At 50.8% G+C, this 17,808-nt stretch overlaps 1 protein-coding gene across 12 annotated transcripts in view; it reads right to left on the bottom strand.

The window, feature by feature from the left end:
- The window catches only part of PLEKHA7 (pleckstrin homology domain containing A7), a 202,681-nt gene that overhangs the window by 177,966 nt on the left and 6,907 nt on the right, over positions 1 to 17,808 (bottom strand). The window lies entirely within an intron of this gene.

Below are 17,808 nucleotides of genomic sequence, written 5' to 3'. Positions count from 1 at the left end.
CTTCCATGTGACAGCCCTTAAGATAGCTGCAGCCAGCCCTCCTTTTCCTGTGGGTCTCCTCTTCCCTATGTGAAGTATCCCCTGTTCCTTCAGCTGTTCTTCAGGAGACAAGGTCTCCAGGGCCCATCACAGTCATCCCCTCAGAAGGGCTTCCGCTGGCCACATCCCTCTTAAAAGAGTAATCCCAGAATAAGCCCCAGGACTGCGTGACCTCCCCAAAGCAGAGCAGCATGATCACCTCCCGTGTTGTGAGCACTGTGCAGCCACTAATGCAGCCTAAAGCAAAATTAGTGTTCTGGGCGGTCACACCATCCCGTGGACTCCTATGGAGTCCATGGTCAATAACCCCTTCTTCCCAGAGGGCACCGGCCATGCAGGGGCATGAATGCAACTCATTGCCCTCGGGTGGACAGAGCAGAAAGGGCAGGAACTCTGGAGTCCGACCTGGGCTGGACTCCTAGTCCTGCCCCTTCTTTCCTGAGTCTCCCAGACAAATTCCTCACCCTCTCTAAGTTTCATTTTCCTCAGCTACAAAATGGAGGAAAAATCTCTCCCCACTAGGCTGATGTGAGGAATAAATGAGGAAAAGGAGATAAGCACCTAGCCCGGACCAAGAATTTACCAGAGGTCAAAGCTGGTGAGTGGTTGGGCTGGGATAAGGGTCAAACCCAAGTCTGTCAGCCCAAAGCTGTGTGGCCCCGCTATAGCCCCGCCCTGTTTTCTTGTCCCACAGCCCTTGCCTACTGAATGTCCTCTTGGGTCTGTCTTGCTCCCTGGTCTGGACCGTAAATGCCTTGAAGACATCCTTGTCTTCATGGCCCTGGAACCCGTCACGGTGCCATGTGCTACAGAGTAGGAGTTGATGAATGCTGATGAGCGAATGATTATATGAACTACTTAATGAACTGATATCATGAAATAGCAGGGGGATCACTTTGTAAAGTATAAGAGCGTCTAACCATCCAGTACACCTGAAATGAATACAAAATAATATTGAGTGTAAACTGCAGTTGAATAATAAGATGAACAAAAAAGAAGACAGGCACCCTTTCTGCCCTATCTCAGCAGCACCAATCCCGCCAGCACCGGCCAGGTAGCAAGAAGCATTTATATCCCAATGGTCTGCAGTTCTGGCTCAGCCAGCACTACTCCTCCCAGACAGGGAAGCCCATTTCAGCAGCAACATGCTGCCTTCCCCACCACAGAATCTCCAAGACTGGTAAGTTTTGCTCTGAGCTGTTCCTGGAGCCAGAAGGAGCTGCGTGTAGTTGGATGAGCAATGTCTGTGACAGTCCCTGGTGACCCCGAGAGGGAACAGGTCCTATGTAGGGAGGGTTGATGCTAGGGTTTCTCCAGCCCCAGCTCTCTGGGACTTCATTAAAAACATCCTCTCCCTGTTTCCAGGTAATTAATAATAAGAAAAAGAAAGGCACCTCTGTTCATACTCAACAGGCCATCTCAAAACTCTCCAAGCCACACCTGATAAAGCAGTCCTGTCTCACCGCCTGTGCCACGGCTCGATGCCACACTGTCCCTGTGACTTGAGTACCAACAGCCCTTCACAGCCTGGTTGAGTTCCCCTCTAGAGCCTCTACCAATTATTCCTACGGTTCTGGGGTCAATGAGAACCTTGGTTCTATTACTTTGGAGCCTTAACTTCCCCAACCCATCAAACGGAGTGGTTAACATGGTTCAGGGAGAGATAACCATGTAAACACCGTGGCCACGTACTACACACAGCAGACGTGCACACACCGTGGTTTCTTTCCTCCTGGTGTATTACATCCCAGAGCCTTGGATCAGTGTTGTCCTGGGCATGGCTCAGCTCCAGCTCTGCAAGGAGAACCTCAAGAGCAGGGCTGACATCTCCTCTGCTCACTGCAGGAGTTCCTGTGACTTTGGGAATTCAACAGGCATTCAAATACTCCTGATGGGTATCTGGTAAGTCAACCCATTTTAATTTGCGGTGGTCATGGTGGATAGGTTTGGGAGAAAATGTCTATTTTCAGATAATTCCCAAGAAGGGGTGACTGGAAGCCATCAGGGAGATAAGGGTGCTGTATGGTGTCCAGACTGGAGAAGAGTCTTTGGGGACACTCAAGCCAGAGTAGCCCAAGGCCAGGCCCTCTGCCTCTGGGACTCTTGGCCTACAGCTCTCTCAGAGGCAGGGAGGCACCGCTCACTGGCTGGCTGGCTTCTCAGGCAGAGCCCCCAGGAGAGAATATCAGAGTTCAACAAACCATTTAATAAATTAATTCAATAACTATTTTCTCTCAGCACCAAAAAAAAAAAAATATATATATATAGGTAACCATGTGAGGTGATGGATGTGTTAACTCTCTTGACTGTGGTGATCACCTCATGATGTATATGTGTATCGAAGCACCTTAAATATGTACAATTTGTATTTGTCAATCATACCTCAACACCAGAATATAAAGTTATTTTCTGAGCACGTGCGTGTTCCAAACACTATTCTAGGCACTAGGGGGTAAGACCCTGAGCCTAGGGTTCCTTGTCTTTGTGGACATTAAATTCTGGTGGGAGAGACCAATGAACCAATTAAAACATAAAGTGTCTGGGTCGGGTTGAGAACTCTCAAGAAAAAGCCCGTAGGGCTAAGGGAATAGAGAGCACTGGGGGGAGGAGTCGGGAAAAGCCGCCCTGAGAAGGGGACCTCTGAGCAGAATCCTGAAGAAAGGGAGGGAAGAGCAGGCTGTGGGAATATCTGAAGGGAACATTCCAGACAGAGGGAACAGTTGGGGCAGAGGCCCTGAGCTTGGCTGTGCCTCACATGTTTGAGGAACAGGAAGGAGGCCGGCGTGACTGGAGCAGAGCAGGAGGGAGAATAGGAAGGAATGAGGCCGGGCAGGTAATCGGGGATGGGGGCGGGGGCAGATGACCCAGGGCCTCGCGGGCCACTGTGGAGGACTGTGAATTCTGCTGTGTATGAGATGTAGACCTTAGGTGGTTAGAGCTGCAGAGTAACATAATCCAGCTTCCATGGCAGAAGCATCTCTGGCTGCTGTACTGGGGGTGGGGGAGAGAAGCAGAAGGACTAGGGAAGAGGGTACTGCAATAGCCCAGGCAACTGAGAACAGCAGCGTAGACTAGGATGGGAGCAGGGGTGCCGTGACCTTGGATACATTTCAGAGTAAAGTTCCCTGGAAATGTGCCTGATGCCAGGCAGTCCCGGACATGACCTGCTGCTTGCACTGGGAGGTCCAAAGACAAACTGAATTTGGTCCCCTGAGCCCCAGCCTGGGCATCACTGCAGAGATGCAGGCAGGAAGCCACAGGACTGTTTCTGAGGGAAGAGAGTTGGGGAAGCTCGAACCTGGCTGGGAGGGCCTCTCCTAGCAGGACTCCCCACCCTTCACCCCCTCCCCACATCTCTGAAGACCTGGGTGGCTCATGTCACCAGGAAACCCAGTGAGGCAGCTTGGTGATCTGGGTCCAAGCCCCGGCTCTACCACCTCCACCTCTGGGACTCTGGGCAAGCCATCCGAGTCTGGGTCTCAGTTCCACGTGTGTGTGTATGTATATATATATATATATATATATATATATATATATATATACATACACACACACACACACATACACACACCATCCAATGCAAAAACTGGCCCCCAGGCCTAGAATCAGAATACACCAGCCATTCCTAGTTGTGCAACCTTGGACTTACAGCCTTGCTGGGCCTCTACATCCTGATCTATGAAGTGGGGGGAATAACACCTTTTAGGGCTGCTGTGAGGGTTAAAGCAAATGTGTGAGAAGTGCTAGTCACACAAAAGTACCTTCATAGCTAGGAAGGCCCTCCAAGGCCTCTAAGGGATGTTTCATCTGATCCTAGTGACTCCTCCTCCTCCTCCATGCCACCATCACAGCCCCACCTACCCACCCTGGGAGGATACGGGGGCATCGGGAAGACCCCTGGCTCACACCATCCCCTGCCCCACCTTAGGCTCAGTATTAGTGGCCCACTTCTGCAGCTCGGTGGAAGTTCCTGGCAATTTTAAAGGTGGCCTCAGGCTCCAGTCCACCAGAAACAACCAGCACCCGTGGGTCATCCACGGAGATGTGTGCCGTCTCAGTTCCCGTGGCTCTCCCTGCCAGTGGCGCTGACCTCATGTGAGCACACAGTAGGGGCTGAACAGGTGCCATTACAGAAACAAGCCTGGGTGCCGTCCTGACACGGGGTTGCAGGCCAGGAAAACCACCACCAGGAGCATTGGTGTTAGATGTTCCGCGTCACTCAGCTGCAAACGTCACTTTCAGTTTCTGTCAGACCCACAACCTCGGCTAAAGTTTAAAGGCCCCATGCAAGGGCTTTTGGCAGATTCTGCCTACAAATGATTAGCCATGGAAATAAGTCCCGGAGACCTCAGAAAGATCAGGACAGACCAAAGGAAAATAAGGTAGTGGACCTAAGAAAAGTCAAAGTCTTCTCCATTCTTCATCTTTCCTTCTATCTCTGGGTGGTCTCTAAGGATGTTGGGAGGTCGGAGCAACAAGTACGGGAGTATTATGCTGTCTGTCAGCTAAGTAAGTCCAGGAGGGACCATGATACACTGTGGGGACCAAAAGCCTAAACGTGGAGCTTTTCCTCCACGTTTTCTCCAGTTGGAGTTGCTACACACACAGGTTGCACTGACTTGAATCCAGTGTCTTCGCCTTACTGTGTCTAACCCTCAGCCCCTTCCCCTAGAAGCCCTGAGCACACAGGCCTGGGAACCAGACTCTGTCGGCAGGGTGGGACAGAGGCCACCGGTGACGGGACTTCCGTCCAGCCCCAGAGCTGAGGGAGGAGAACAAGGCCACCCTCGGCCGTGGCCCCTTGGACAGCACTGGCGTTTGAGCGAGGGTGAGGACGGCTGTTGACCTCACTTTTAGGGGGGTCAGGTTTTAAGTAGGTCACCGTTCGGACACTTACACCACCCACTCTTTATCTCTGTCTCTTCTAGTTTAAGGCAGGAGTGCTGCCAGGCAGTGGTGTGAGTTACCCCGCTTCTCCTCCTTTGGAGGCCAAACCCCTCACCTGCCAGGTGGGACCTCTCACAGGCTCCACCCTACTTCCTCCAGCCACACCCCTGAGCTGGAGTCTGGGAGAATGACCCCCAGCCCCCACACATCCCACTTTCCTCCCGCAACCATGGTGGGGCCCTGTTCACACCCATGCTGAAGCCCTGGGTCCGCATCACCCTTGGGACAGAGCCCCAGCGTCTCTGAGTAGCCCTTTCTCAGTCTCCCTCCTCTTTCAATGTCACTGAACACGCCATCCTCCCCACAGCTCTGTCCGCGCTGCTTCCTCTCCCCTGAACATCCAAACTCCATCACCTGACAAATCCCTGCTTGTTTTCCAAGGTCCAGCACAGGATCCCTACCCACCTGCAAAGCCTTCCTGGCCACCCATCCTCTGTACCTCTCCAGTCCCAGTGCTTTCCCCATCAAATCATTTCCACAGCATCCTCTAGTTGTTGACATGTCTGTGTCCCCACCAGGGCACAGGATCTTTGAGGACACCAAGGACACTTTGATTCATTAACTGAATGCCTACTATGACCGGATACCTTCTAGGAGCCAGCGATATAGCAATGAACACAACAGACAAAACGAAGCGAATGTTCTAGTGGTGGTGACAGCCAACACACAACAGAACCTCCCTATATTCAAGACGGTGAAGTGGGCTCTCCCGGGAGCACGCCCACGCCCTTCTTCCCCAGGTGTGTATCTTCATGTTTTCTCCCCAAGTTCTAAGGGTCCCCACGAGACTTGCAACCAGGGGAACAGGGAGCAGTGGCAGTTGGTCCGGGGCTCACCCCCGGCCTGTCTCCAAGGCCTCCTTTTCTCTGACTTTTCAGTGAGCTAAAAACAGCCCCACCTTGGCTCACTTCTTTCCCATAATATTTCTAGGAACCCAAAGCAGCCCCGCCTAGGCTCTCCTGTTGCTTCTTCTACCCTAAGCCCTTCCTTTGTTTCACTGTCCCCAGCTTTAACAAAAGGACTCTCAAAAAACAAAACAAAACAAAACTGTTCTGAGTTCTTTACATTAACTCAGTTAGTTCCCACCACAATTATTATTATCTGCATTTTGCAGATGAGGAAACTGAGGCTCCAGATGATACAACTGGCTCAGGATCCACAGGCTAGTAAGTGGCAGGGCTGGGACAATCCTGTACCAGACCATGCGCCCAACCGCTGGTCCATCCTGCCTCTCAGTGCTGTTTTCTCTACTCTGCTTTACTCGTTTTGGTATCCACGGTGCCAGGCCAGCGCTTGGCCCACACTCGGTCCCCGGTAAAAGTCTGCTAAGTGAAGGGGCCCCTGAATTATGAATGCTGGTCCCCTGCCTGAGGCACCCACTCTTCCTCTTGCCCCCACCCAACCCCTTCCAGCTCACAAGACCCTCCTAGCCTTCCCTGACTCACCCTGCCCCTGAATTATCTCCTCCTAGACGTTCCTCTCCACGCTGCACCTGCACTACTTACCCTGACACCTAATCACACACCACGGGACGTCCTGTCGCCTGAAGCCGTGTGGACATCTTCGCCAGCTCCCTGATATCCCCCGGAGAGTAACCAATATGGTGCCAGGTACACGGCAAAGATGGATACAGAAATACTAAACTAAATCCAGCCTCCCCTCTCCACGTTTCCATTCTCACCAGAGCTATTTTTCCCCTTGCCCAAGGGAAGCTAGCCAGAGCTCACGTCAGACACGACCTCTGCTGCAACTAAACCCACACTGCGGAAACCGTCAGCTCGAACAGCAAGGTCATGATTAGGGTGCAGCTGTGGTTAAAAACGAGTAGAACTGGACGTTTTTAACCCTTTGGTGAAACCCATCAAGATGTTCGATGCCTCTATTAGAAAATGCCCCTAACAAAATCTGAGCTGGACAATATGCGCAGGTACCTCCTGGGTCTGCCAGAAGACATGAGTCCCTACAGGACATAAGACAGGAAGTTAGCCACATATATTTAGACCAGTGGAGCCATTGCAGAGAAAAGATAAAATACCTGGTATGAAGGAAAACATTGGGTTGGCCAAAAAGGTTGTTTGGTTTCTTCCGTAAAATGGCTCTAATAGTGCTTAGTTGTCTTTAACTCATTTGAAACAATTTTGTTAGATTGTACTGTGACAGCTGTCATATCAGCATGCATTTAAAAAGTTTATCAAAACTGGTGAATTTTTGTGTAGCCATTTTAACATTGAAGTTCGAAGAAAATAAGCAACATTTTCAGCATATTGTGCTCTATTATTTCAAGAAAGGTAAAAACGGATGCAACTAAAATGCAAAAGCAGATTTGTACAGTGTATGGAGAAGGTGCTGTGACTGATCAAATGTGTCAAAAGTAATTTGCAAAGTTTCGTGCTAGAGATTTCTCTCTGGACGACGATGCTCCACGGTCAGGCAGACCAGATGAAGTTGATGGCAATCAAATCAAGATATTAATTGAGAACAATCAATGTGATACCATGCAGGAGATAGCCGACATACACAAAATATCCAAATCAATAAAGTTATTGGTGAAAATGAAAAATGTGTCTTTTATTTTATGGAAAAAATCACACAAACCTTTTCGCCAACCCAATCCTTGCTCAAATTTATTGACTATACTATGTTCTGAGAACCGAGTACTTTACATGTATTATTCTCATTTAATCACTGCAGAAGACCCATAGGGTGGATACCAGTGTTTGCCCCATTTTATTTAAAGGTGAAATAACTCACCCGGGTCCCACAGCCGCAAAGGCGGGCCGGCAAGCCTAAGCACTCACTCTGCCTCCCAGAGCTGCCCTGTCTAAAGTCTGCAGTGGGGACAGTGAGCTGTGTGTGAGGCTGAGTCTAGAAAGATGAGCTCAACACAGAGACAGCAGCCTAGGGAGGTGGTCCCTCCACCTATCCCACCTGATAACACAACCAGGCAGGCAGAGCTTTCCAGGAAGGCTTCAAATGGGCAGGGACAGGAGAGCCAAGGGAATGTTACCAAACTGTAGGAAGGAAGTAAAGAACTTAAGGTCCTTCCAACCAAAAGGTTGGTCATCAATGCATTTTTCAGATTGATTTATGACCAAGAGGGGGAATTGTGGACGAAAAACAGGGGTTCTACGGAGAGTAACTCACAAGGTGATCTGACCATTGATTCCTACCTGGGCAGGTCACAGTGGGTAGTCACATCTCAGGCACATAACTTCTTCAAAAATTTAGAAAGAACTTAATGTCTTCCGCAAGGACAAAGTACCCTGGGCCACAGAATGCTTAGCATAACTTAAAAGCTCAATTCTTGGCTCTCTGCCAGCGGGCACCCAGCCCCAGCTCCCTGGGCCTTCCCTGCCTGCCTAGGGTGTAGATCTGTCCGCACCCACTGCCAAGGCTGAGCTTCTGAGCCAAGGACAGCTGTCCTCCTTCCCCAGGTGGCCATAGCTCCTATCCCCAGACCCCTCACAATACCTCTGAGGCCCCTATGGAGACAGAAGGGACCAGCCACTGTCTCCTGCTTAACCTCACAGACTGCCTCCCTCTCCTCCACCAGGAGTGTCCAGGGACAAGGACCTGGGCGACAACCCAGAGGCTGCAGGAAAGGATTAGAGTGAGGTTTTCAGGCTAACTCTCCTCAAAAGCCAAATCTTTTCACTATGAAAGGAGTTTATTTTCAAAATCTTCTTTCCCCTTGGGGCGAGACTGCCTCAGACAGTCTCTGAGCTCAGGGTGCAGCCCCCTGGCAGAAGTCTGAGAACCACCTCCCCTGGGGCCAAGTGTGAGGTCCAGGGGCCTCGCTCTAATTGGACATGTGTGTCTTGGAGGCAGGGGGATGACAATTCCCAGCAGATCAGGCAGGGATCTGTGCAGGAGCTGACTCTCCAGGAGGCCTCACAGGGCTTGCTCCTGGTGAGTCCTGGGCCAATAGTCCAGCCCGTGCCCTACCTCCCACTCTATGGCCACAGTCCCTGAAGTGACTTGTGTACAACCTGAGCGTTTGCCTGAGACAAATCAGGGCCGGCCTCCACAGCACAGTCCACCACAGAGTAGGGTGGGGACAGGCCAAGCAGGGCACACAGGGACTGAGAGGACCCCCATTAAGGACCACTGAGGCTGATCCTGGCCTAGCCACCTAAAACCTGCTGGACAGGTTCCGTAACCTCACCTTCCTTGTCTGTAAAATGAGGATCACAATAGGACCTACCCTACAGGGTTGGCAGGACGGTTGGAGGAGCCCTACCTACGAGACCGTTGGAGCGGGGCACAAGGTGAGCGCGGCACAGATACTTGTAAAATAAATAAATACAGAAGCGCTCTACAAAAGCAACTGCCTTCTCAGAGTGACAGTCCCTCTGCCCCGGCGCTCGGCTTACTGCACCCCCAAACAAGCAAATTCCAACACAGACCTTAGAGGGGGAAAAAATTCTCAAATCTTTCTACTGACTCAAGGGGGCCATGAGCACCAACAGGTCGTCACTGTCCACAGGCCCAGCAAGGTCTCCGCACAACTCGATTATTCCACCTTCAGGCCCTGGGCTCCTCAGACACATGCAGAGTCAGAAATAAAGAGAGTGTGCTTTGGAGCCTAATTTAAATATCTATCTGTACACAAAATAGGAAGCCAATTACTTTCCTCTCCCCCAAAGAATTAATACCCCCTCGGAGTTTTAGAAACCATCTGGTGCCAAGCACACAAACACGTCTACGGGTTCTCAGCTGCGGAACGCTGGGGAGGAAGTCAAAGCAGAGGCCCACGGAGCCCTCTGCAGCTCCCACCCACACACCAGGGCTAAAAAATACATAATGACTCAACGCCTCGGCAAATGGATGTAATTTCAGGTACCACCAATTCCACTTAGAAGTGCATTAATGCGCACAGTGATTATAACTATTTGGCTTCACAGCACTCATCTATCTGTTTCTTTAAATCCCCAGATCAAAATGTGTTGAGAAAAAAAATCTTTTTCCAAACGCTTTCACGGGCAGGGAAGGGAAGCATTTTCCCTCCCTGGAGCCCTGACCACTGACCTTGTATCCCCCGCCACCCCGTTAGATCACAAACCCCAGTGAACTCCCAGTTCCAATCAGCCCTCTCTTCTCGTGCATCTGCCCATGCCAAATATCAGATCGGCTCACCCACACCAATCTGGCTGAGTGCTGATCTGCACCCAACACAGCCCCAGGTTGCTGGTGAGCTGTTCCCAGCACTGAGTCACAGTCCTGCCCCTGCCCCATCTCCCCCAGGACCAGCTCAGGGAGGACTACAATGGCGGACACCTCTACAACTTACTCATCATCGCCACTGTCTGCCGGGACACGTTTATTATTATACAGAAGAAGAACAGTACCCATTTCTCAATCAACTGCAGCCTACTTGCTCTGCTATCAATGTCAATCACCCAGAACAACCCACCCCTCGCCTCAGCCCCTCCTCTGCCTGCAGGAGGACCTCTGAGTGGTCATGGGGTTCTGAGATGTGGAATAGTCTGCCCACCCCCACCCCCACAGGAAGGCATAGTCCCCATTCAGTGGTCACCTATATGTCCAGCCCTGTTAGCAACCTGTGTGACCGGCAGCAGCATCTGGGCAAAGGAGAGGGCAGAGCACTCCCAAACTCTGTGAAGGAAACCAGAGGCCGCCAGGGAGCCTGGCTCTCGGGGGTCTACCCTGTGTAACGGGGTGGGCCTTAGAGACAGCTGTGCCCTACTGACACCGCCCGCAGGCCTTCCCACAGCTCCAGCCAATCAATTCTGACAAACATCCTCACCTAAACAGAAGGGCTCCCAATGCCTGAGTGCCTACTATGGGCCAAATAGCATGCTAGGAGCTTCGGATAGGCCATCACATTTAATCCTCAAATTACACGTGGGAGGAAAGTAGCGCTGTCATTACGGTGAACTAGGGAAGCTGAAGCTCCGAGACGTTTTCACTTTCATGGAGTTTGTAGTAATGCTGAGCCCCAGGCCTACCCTCTAGAATTTCGGACTGCGCCTTCTAGAACATTGCTTCTACTTCAGTCTACCCCCCTGCTCCCTCACCGAAGCTCTAAAACAGACGCCATAGGTAGTGCCTCAAAAAAAAAAAAAAAAGACCTAGATGCCCTGCCAGGCAGTGCAAACACTGATACTAATACCTAGGAACCCTCTCACTAGGGGAGGGAGGGGGTGGGGTGGGGAGGGGGGGGCAGTAAATCAAAACTGCCCACTTGGAAAATGTGTCCATCATAAGTACGAGACACCTATGCCTCTCCCTCTGGTGGGACACAGCGCACAGGGCTTTGAAGACAAGGAACCTTCTCTGACACACAGCACCAACCACGTTCAAGTGCCCGGCTTCCTCGTAGAGACAAGTCGCAACAGGAAAGCGCAGCTCTCCCCAGGGTTCCCTGATCCCAGGTTTCCCCAAAGAGAACAAACCGCCGCAGCTCTGCTGGTTGTGCCACATGTCACAACCATAGGAAGGGGCTTTGGTCCCAGGGGCAGTCATGATAATACTTGATTCTTATACAGCATGTACGACATGGCGGGCGCTGTTCTAAGTCCGCAGCGCGGTCATCGTCCCCAGTTTACAGATGAAGAAGCATCTGAAGGCACAGAGAGCTTTAAGTGACCTGCCCACACTAGCGGCAGAGCCAAGACGTCAACCCAGACACTCAGACTCCAGGATTCCCGGCTCGTAACCCCCACGTGGCACCACGGCTCAGACACAGGAGTCGGAAAACCCCTGCGGCCACATTGCTGATTACACCACTCTCCCGCAGCCCAGCTATCCAGGGCCAGGCCCTACTCCTCAACTTAGCACCAGCGTCTTCCTGACGCAGACGGGCGCACGCACGCCCTCGCCCCCCAGCTCCTCTGCATTTCCTTCCCTGCCTCTCCCACTAGCTGCCCACACTCTGCCCCAAAGCTGCCTGGCCATCCTCACACTCACCTTCTGGAGCTCCCGAGCGGCCCCTCCCCAGGCGCCCAGCCCCAATCACCCACACTGACCCTCCGTCCCTCTCTTCTGGACCGGGCACTGCTGGAGGGTGGAGGCGGTGTCTTCTACTTCTCTCACATCACCCAGTGTGGAGACTGGCACACAGTACAGGCTTCATCAGAGTCTGGTGGCTGAATGGATGACTCCTGAGCCACAAGCCTCTGTGTAAGCTGCTCCCCCGATACTCAGCTCACCACCCCTTAGGGCGATACGCTGATTCCATCTGTGGACAGCACAGACAACTGAGTTTGCAAGCGGAGAGAGTATGATTATTGCAGAGGTCGCTGCATTAATCTAAAACACTGCTCTGGCTCCCCTCCTTCCGGGAAGGAGATGGGCTCATCCCATTTCATCCAGGGGAGAGAACGCAGGAGGCTGTGCAGCCAGGGGCCTGGGGATGGGGACGAAATGGGCCCGCTGCTGCCTCCTTCCCCCAGCACACGGCCCACCCTGCCGGCACTGCACTGTTCAGGGAAGCACAGGAGGTAGCTAGCAGTCCTGGAAGAGACTGCATGCTAACTGCAAGCTTTCAGACCCCAAGTGGGTGAGGGCTCTGCCTTGGCAGGAAAAGCCTCTGAGAGATGCTGAGAACACTGGCCGTGTCGTTGGAAACGTTCTTCCGGCAGAACCTGAGAGACAGCCTGGCTCTAAGCAGGCTTAAGAGGCTCACCACCCCCTAAGCTGTGGTCAGCTGACACCTGGGGGGGAGTTTGGGGGGTGCATCCCCCAGAGCACCAGGGACCCACCCACTGCTCCACCTGGGGGCCATCCACCCCACCCATCATCACCCTTCTATCCTGTGAAGGACTTGCAGAGGGAGGTGCATGGGGCTCTGTCTTGGCACCATCAAGAGAGATTCAGAAGGCCACATTTGTGGAACAGACCCTATGGGAGGATGCAGGACAGAGCGGGTGGCCATAGAAGCCAGAGGACACCTGGTATCACACCACACAAACAGCACACACATTCGGAGCCAAGAAGATTCAGGCCCAAGTCCCAGCTCCCCCACTGATGCTTTCTTTGGCCTTAGGAAGATATTTTCCCTCCTTCCCACTCCAGGCCTCAAATGCTTGACCTGTAAAACAAGGACAATAAAAATACCTGCCTCTGAAAGGAATGTATACGTTTTCGACTAGTACAGAGAACCGCGAAGATTATCACTGTTGACATCTGTGGCCCAGGCAGCACCAGACAGTAAGTCTGCCCTTCAGCTGTCAGAGCCGATAACCAGGCGGCTGCCCAGATTAAGGAGCGGACATCATGCAGCCCCTGGGTGCCCAGGAAAGAGGCAACGAGGAGCCACTTTCACACCTCATTACCCAGGGCTCTTTGCCCCCAGCTCCCTGTAGCGTGAACAAGGACCCACGGCCTTGGAACAGTGTGCCCTTGAAGGACAAGGTAAATAGTGTTGTTTTTAAGTTAACTTTTTATTTGGAAATCACTTCAAATTTACAGAACAGTTACAAGAATCGTACAAAGAACCTCCATATAGCCCTCACCCAGACTCACCCGGTGTTAACATTTGTCCCATCTGCTCTGTCACCCACTCCCCTGTATAGGCACACACAGAGAGAGTTCGTTTTCCTCAGCCACTTCAGAGCAAATACCTCAAGGACATCTTTTTAATAACCATAATCGTTATGCAGTTTTTATGGGTCCAAACCAATTTCTCAGCAGCCCTATAGTTGGCATGCTTCCAACACAGGCAACCCCAGTTCAAGGGCACCAGACCCTCCTGCAGCAGCTGAGTGAGATTAGGGTTCAGAAATCATGTCTCCACCCCATCTCATGGATGTACAAAAGAGGGGCTCACATTTACTGGACACTTACTATGGGCCAGGTACTGGCTAAACCTTTACCATCAATTAATTCTTGTACTTCTCACATCTATCTCCATTTTACTGGCGAGGAAGTGAGGCTTAAAGGGAGTAGGTAACGGATCCAGGTCAGCGAGCCATAAGTGGTGGAGCTGGAATCAGAACCCAGGAATCCAGAGCCCATGCATCCACCCACTGCCTCCTTACACATGCTACCACCACACACACCACCCTTGTGCGTTTCTCTGCATGATGAAGGTGCCTGGCTGTGCTCTGGGCTTCCAGAAAAACCAACCCTGCTGCCAGGCCAGCATCCAGGTGACTATGAGTAGGATGCACGCAAGAAAGAGAGGTGGTCTGGCATAAATCAGTCCAGGCAAAAGAAGACCCAAGGTCACGACAGCTGCTGATGTTGTCTTTATCGAGGCCTGTACATCGCGCTTTGGACACCCAGGGCCCAGACAGGCTGCAAAGCCGGTGAGTGGTCTCCCCACACTTCCCAGTCACTTAAGACTGAACCGGGGAACTGGTACCCCTGGAGGCACACGTTTCTGTTTAGGAAAACACAAAGCCATACAACCAACACAATGCAGCCCTGCCAAAGTACTGACCTTAAGTGGAAGATATGGAAGGGGGCGTTATAAGTTAAATTGAGGGTAAAGTGTACATGAATTTTTGTGCAGAACCAACATTTTGAGGGCATTTCCTACCATCTCGTCTCCCAGGCGAGTCGACCATCACCCTCTTCTGGCACTAGGGCTGTGGTCAAGAAGTCTGAACAGCTCCGATCTGAGACCACTGCAGGTCCGCCCTCTTCTCTGAGCCCTAGCTGAACTAGTGCAGTGTGTGGCTTCATCGCTCTGAGCCCACAATTCTGCACTGAACTCCGCAATAACTGGGGGCCTCCAAGCAGATAATGTTCGTGAAGCACTCGGTAAACAATACAACATTGTGGCCAACATAAACAAATCAACAAACAAATGTTGGAGAGGATGCGGAGAGAAAGGGAACCCTAGTGCACTGTTGGTGGGAATGCAGACTGGTGCAAACACTATGGAAAACAGTATGGAATTTCCTCAGAAAACTAAAAATGGAACTGCCCTTTGACCCAGCAATTCTGTTGCTGGGATTATACCCTAAGAACCCTGAAACACCAATCCAAAAGAACCTATGCACCCCAATGTTCATAGCAGCACAATTTACAATAGCCAAGTACTGGAAGCAACCTAAGTGCCCATCAGCAAATGAGTGGATCAAAAAACTATGGTATATTTACACAATGGAATTCTATGCAGCAGAGAGAAAGAAGGAGCTTATACCCTTTGCAACGGCATGGATGGAACTGGAGAGCATTATGCTAAGTGAAATAAGCCAGGCAGTGAGGGACAAATACCATATGATCTCACCTTTAACTGGAGCATATTCAAAAGAAGAAAAAAGCAAACAAAATATAACCAGAGACATTGAAGTTAAGAACAATCTAACAATAGCCAGGGGGGAATGGGGAGGGGACAGTGAGGAGAGGGGATTACAGGAACTACTATAAAGGACACATGGACAAAATCAAGAGGGAGGGTGGAGGTGGGGGAGGGAGGTGGGTTCAGCTGGGGTGGGGTGGAGGGATAGAGAGAAAAAGCATACAACTGTAATTGAATAACAATAAAAATTAAAAAAATACATTAATCCAAAACACTTCTCATTTCAGAAAATCTAAATGGAAATGTTTTGACAGCCATTTAAAAACAACAGGCAAATACAACCATACTCCTCCATGCCTTTCGGTCTGCCAATATTTACTCATGCCGGTTTACTGAGATGCTGCTGTCTCAGGCTGAACAAAAGATTCAAACCAGGCTATCTTCAGAAGAGGCAGAAAACTGGAGTGGGCACCTCATTAAATCACCAAACAGTCCACACCATGAAGTGCTTTCTAAAATAAGCTCCTTTTTATGAGGTACACAACACAATGGAACATTACTTGGGCATAAAAAGAATGAAGACTTACCATTTGCAACAACATGACAAGTTAAATAAGTCAGACAGAGAAAGATAAGTACCATATGATTTCAATTATTTGTGGAATCTAAAAAACAAAATGAACAAATAAAACAGAAACAAATTCACAGACTGGAGAATAAACTGATGCTGGCCACATGGGAGAGGGCTCAGGGGGCTGAATGGAAAAGGTGAAGGGGTTGAGCAGCACCGACGGATGGGTACAGAACGGCCACGGGGATGTAAAGCACAGCATCGGGGACACAGGCAATAGTGCTGTAGTAACTGTGAGCACTGGTAGGTGGGTGCAAGACTGTCAGGAGGGTCCCTCTGTAAGTCATGTGAATGTCCAACCACTCTGCTGCATACCTGAAACTAACACAGTCTTGAATGTTAACTGTAACTGAAAAGAAAATAAGCTCCTTTTTCCAAAGTCTGCAATTTTAGAAGCCAAAATTCACTCCCATCGATATTAAGAGAATGGAAGGACTGCAAGCAGAGCACAGGAAACCGACGCCCACCCTCTCCACACACCCAGCACCGCGAATCGGGGCCAACACTCCCCCCGCCAAACCCACCCCCTGTCCTCTCTCTGGGAAAAAAATTAAAAAGAGCCTTCCAAAGAAACCAGTGACCAGTTTCTTGAAGAGCTTTGCCCAGATCTTTTCTGGGGTGACTCTGAGACCGTGGCACACACCATGGCTCTCACTCCTTCCTTCAGCTTTCTGCACAACGCCGCTCTCGTTCCTTCTGCCCAGACCCTAACGTTTCAATCCATGAGTCGGTTTTCACCCTTGATAAAAACAACCAGGAAACGAAACGTAAAGTGTGGGATTATGCCAAAACTCGCCAACCTGGGAGAACCGTTTCTTAACTTACAACAAGAGGTTTCAGAATTTCCCTTTACAATAGATGTAGCTGTGTAAGCAATTAAATAAATAAATAAAACAAGTGTAAGCTGTGAGTTTCCCAGATATTCTTTCTAGAACAGTTGCTCTCTGGTTTGAAATAAAGTTTCTGGGACTACTGTTCCCAGGAACACTTCAGTGAGAAAGATGACAACGAAATAAAACAACAGGCTGGCACTCTGCAGGACAAATTTCACTGACATGAAGTTCAACATTCGTCTGGGAAGGAAGATGTGGCAGCACGCTTCCCGGGGTGGCCTGAACGACTGTCCCTTGGCTGACAGCGTAATCAAACCTCAAGAGGGTAGCTTCCTGGGCCGTCCAGTACTCACAGGCTTTCCTGAAGGGCCTTCCGCACTTGGTGTCTAAAGCCAGCTAGGGTTCCACCTAGACATTCTGTCACCCCTGGTTCAGCCTTCTCTCCCCACTCCTCCCTCCCTCCCTCCCTTTAATGTCAGACTCAAAAACATGCTTGCTGAATACAAAAACACACTCTAGATATTTAGCATTATCTCTAGAAGGGTAATGCTTCTGAAGGAGGCTTGAACCCTTGGCTCACGCCAGTCCCCACTCCCTGCCTCCCTGTGACAGGCTCTTAACTGCCCATTCCCAGCCTCCTGGGGCCCCCAGCCTCCCCACAGCCTCCCTGCTCCTTGCTCCTGTCCCAGGGGACTCGAGTACTGGCACCCCTGCACAGGGGCGACTCAGAGTGGTGCCACCGGTGGTGGTGATTCACCCTACGAGACCAATGCCCTGATATTTGCATTTAAATGTTATATTCCGCAATACAGAGATGAACCATAAGATTTATGCTAATAATCCATTTATTTTTACTCAGAATGACATTAAATAGCAAATAAAAACACATGACAAGTAGAGGGAAGACTGCAGAAGAAAGGAAAAAGTTTTATATTTTAATACCTTTGTTTCTAGCTTTGTGAACAAGTGTCTCTGCACTTTCATCCTGCACTGGGCCCTGCAGATGTCGTAGCCAGTCCTGCCCCAAGGCCTTGCTTCGGTCCAAGGGTCTGCGGGGTGGAGTGGAAAGTCAGCCTCACTCCAACCCTCAGAAATGTCCTTCCCAAAAGCTTCACTGCCCTCATTTGGGGATGTGCACCCACAGG

Source organism: Desmodus rotundus, chromosome 5 (genome assembly GCF_022682495.2).
Source record: "Desmodus rotundus isolate HL8 chromosome 5, HLdesRot8A.1, whole genome shotgun sequence".
Classification (NCBI taxonomy): Eukaryota; Metazoa; Chordata; class Mammalia; order Chiroptera; family Phyllostomidae; genus Desmodus; species Desmodus rotundus.
The sequence above is the reverse complement of the archived record's forward strand: the minus strand, read 5'-3'. Positions and strand labels throughout refer to the sequence as shown.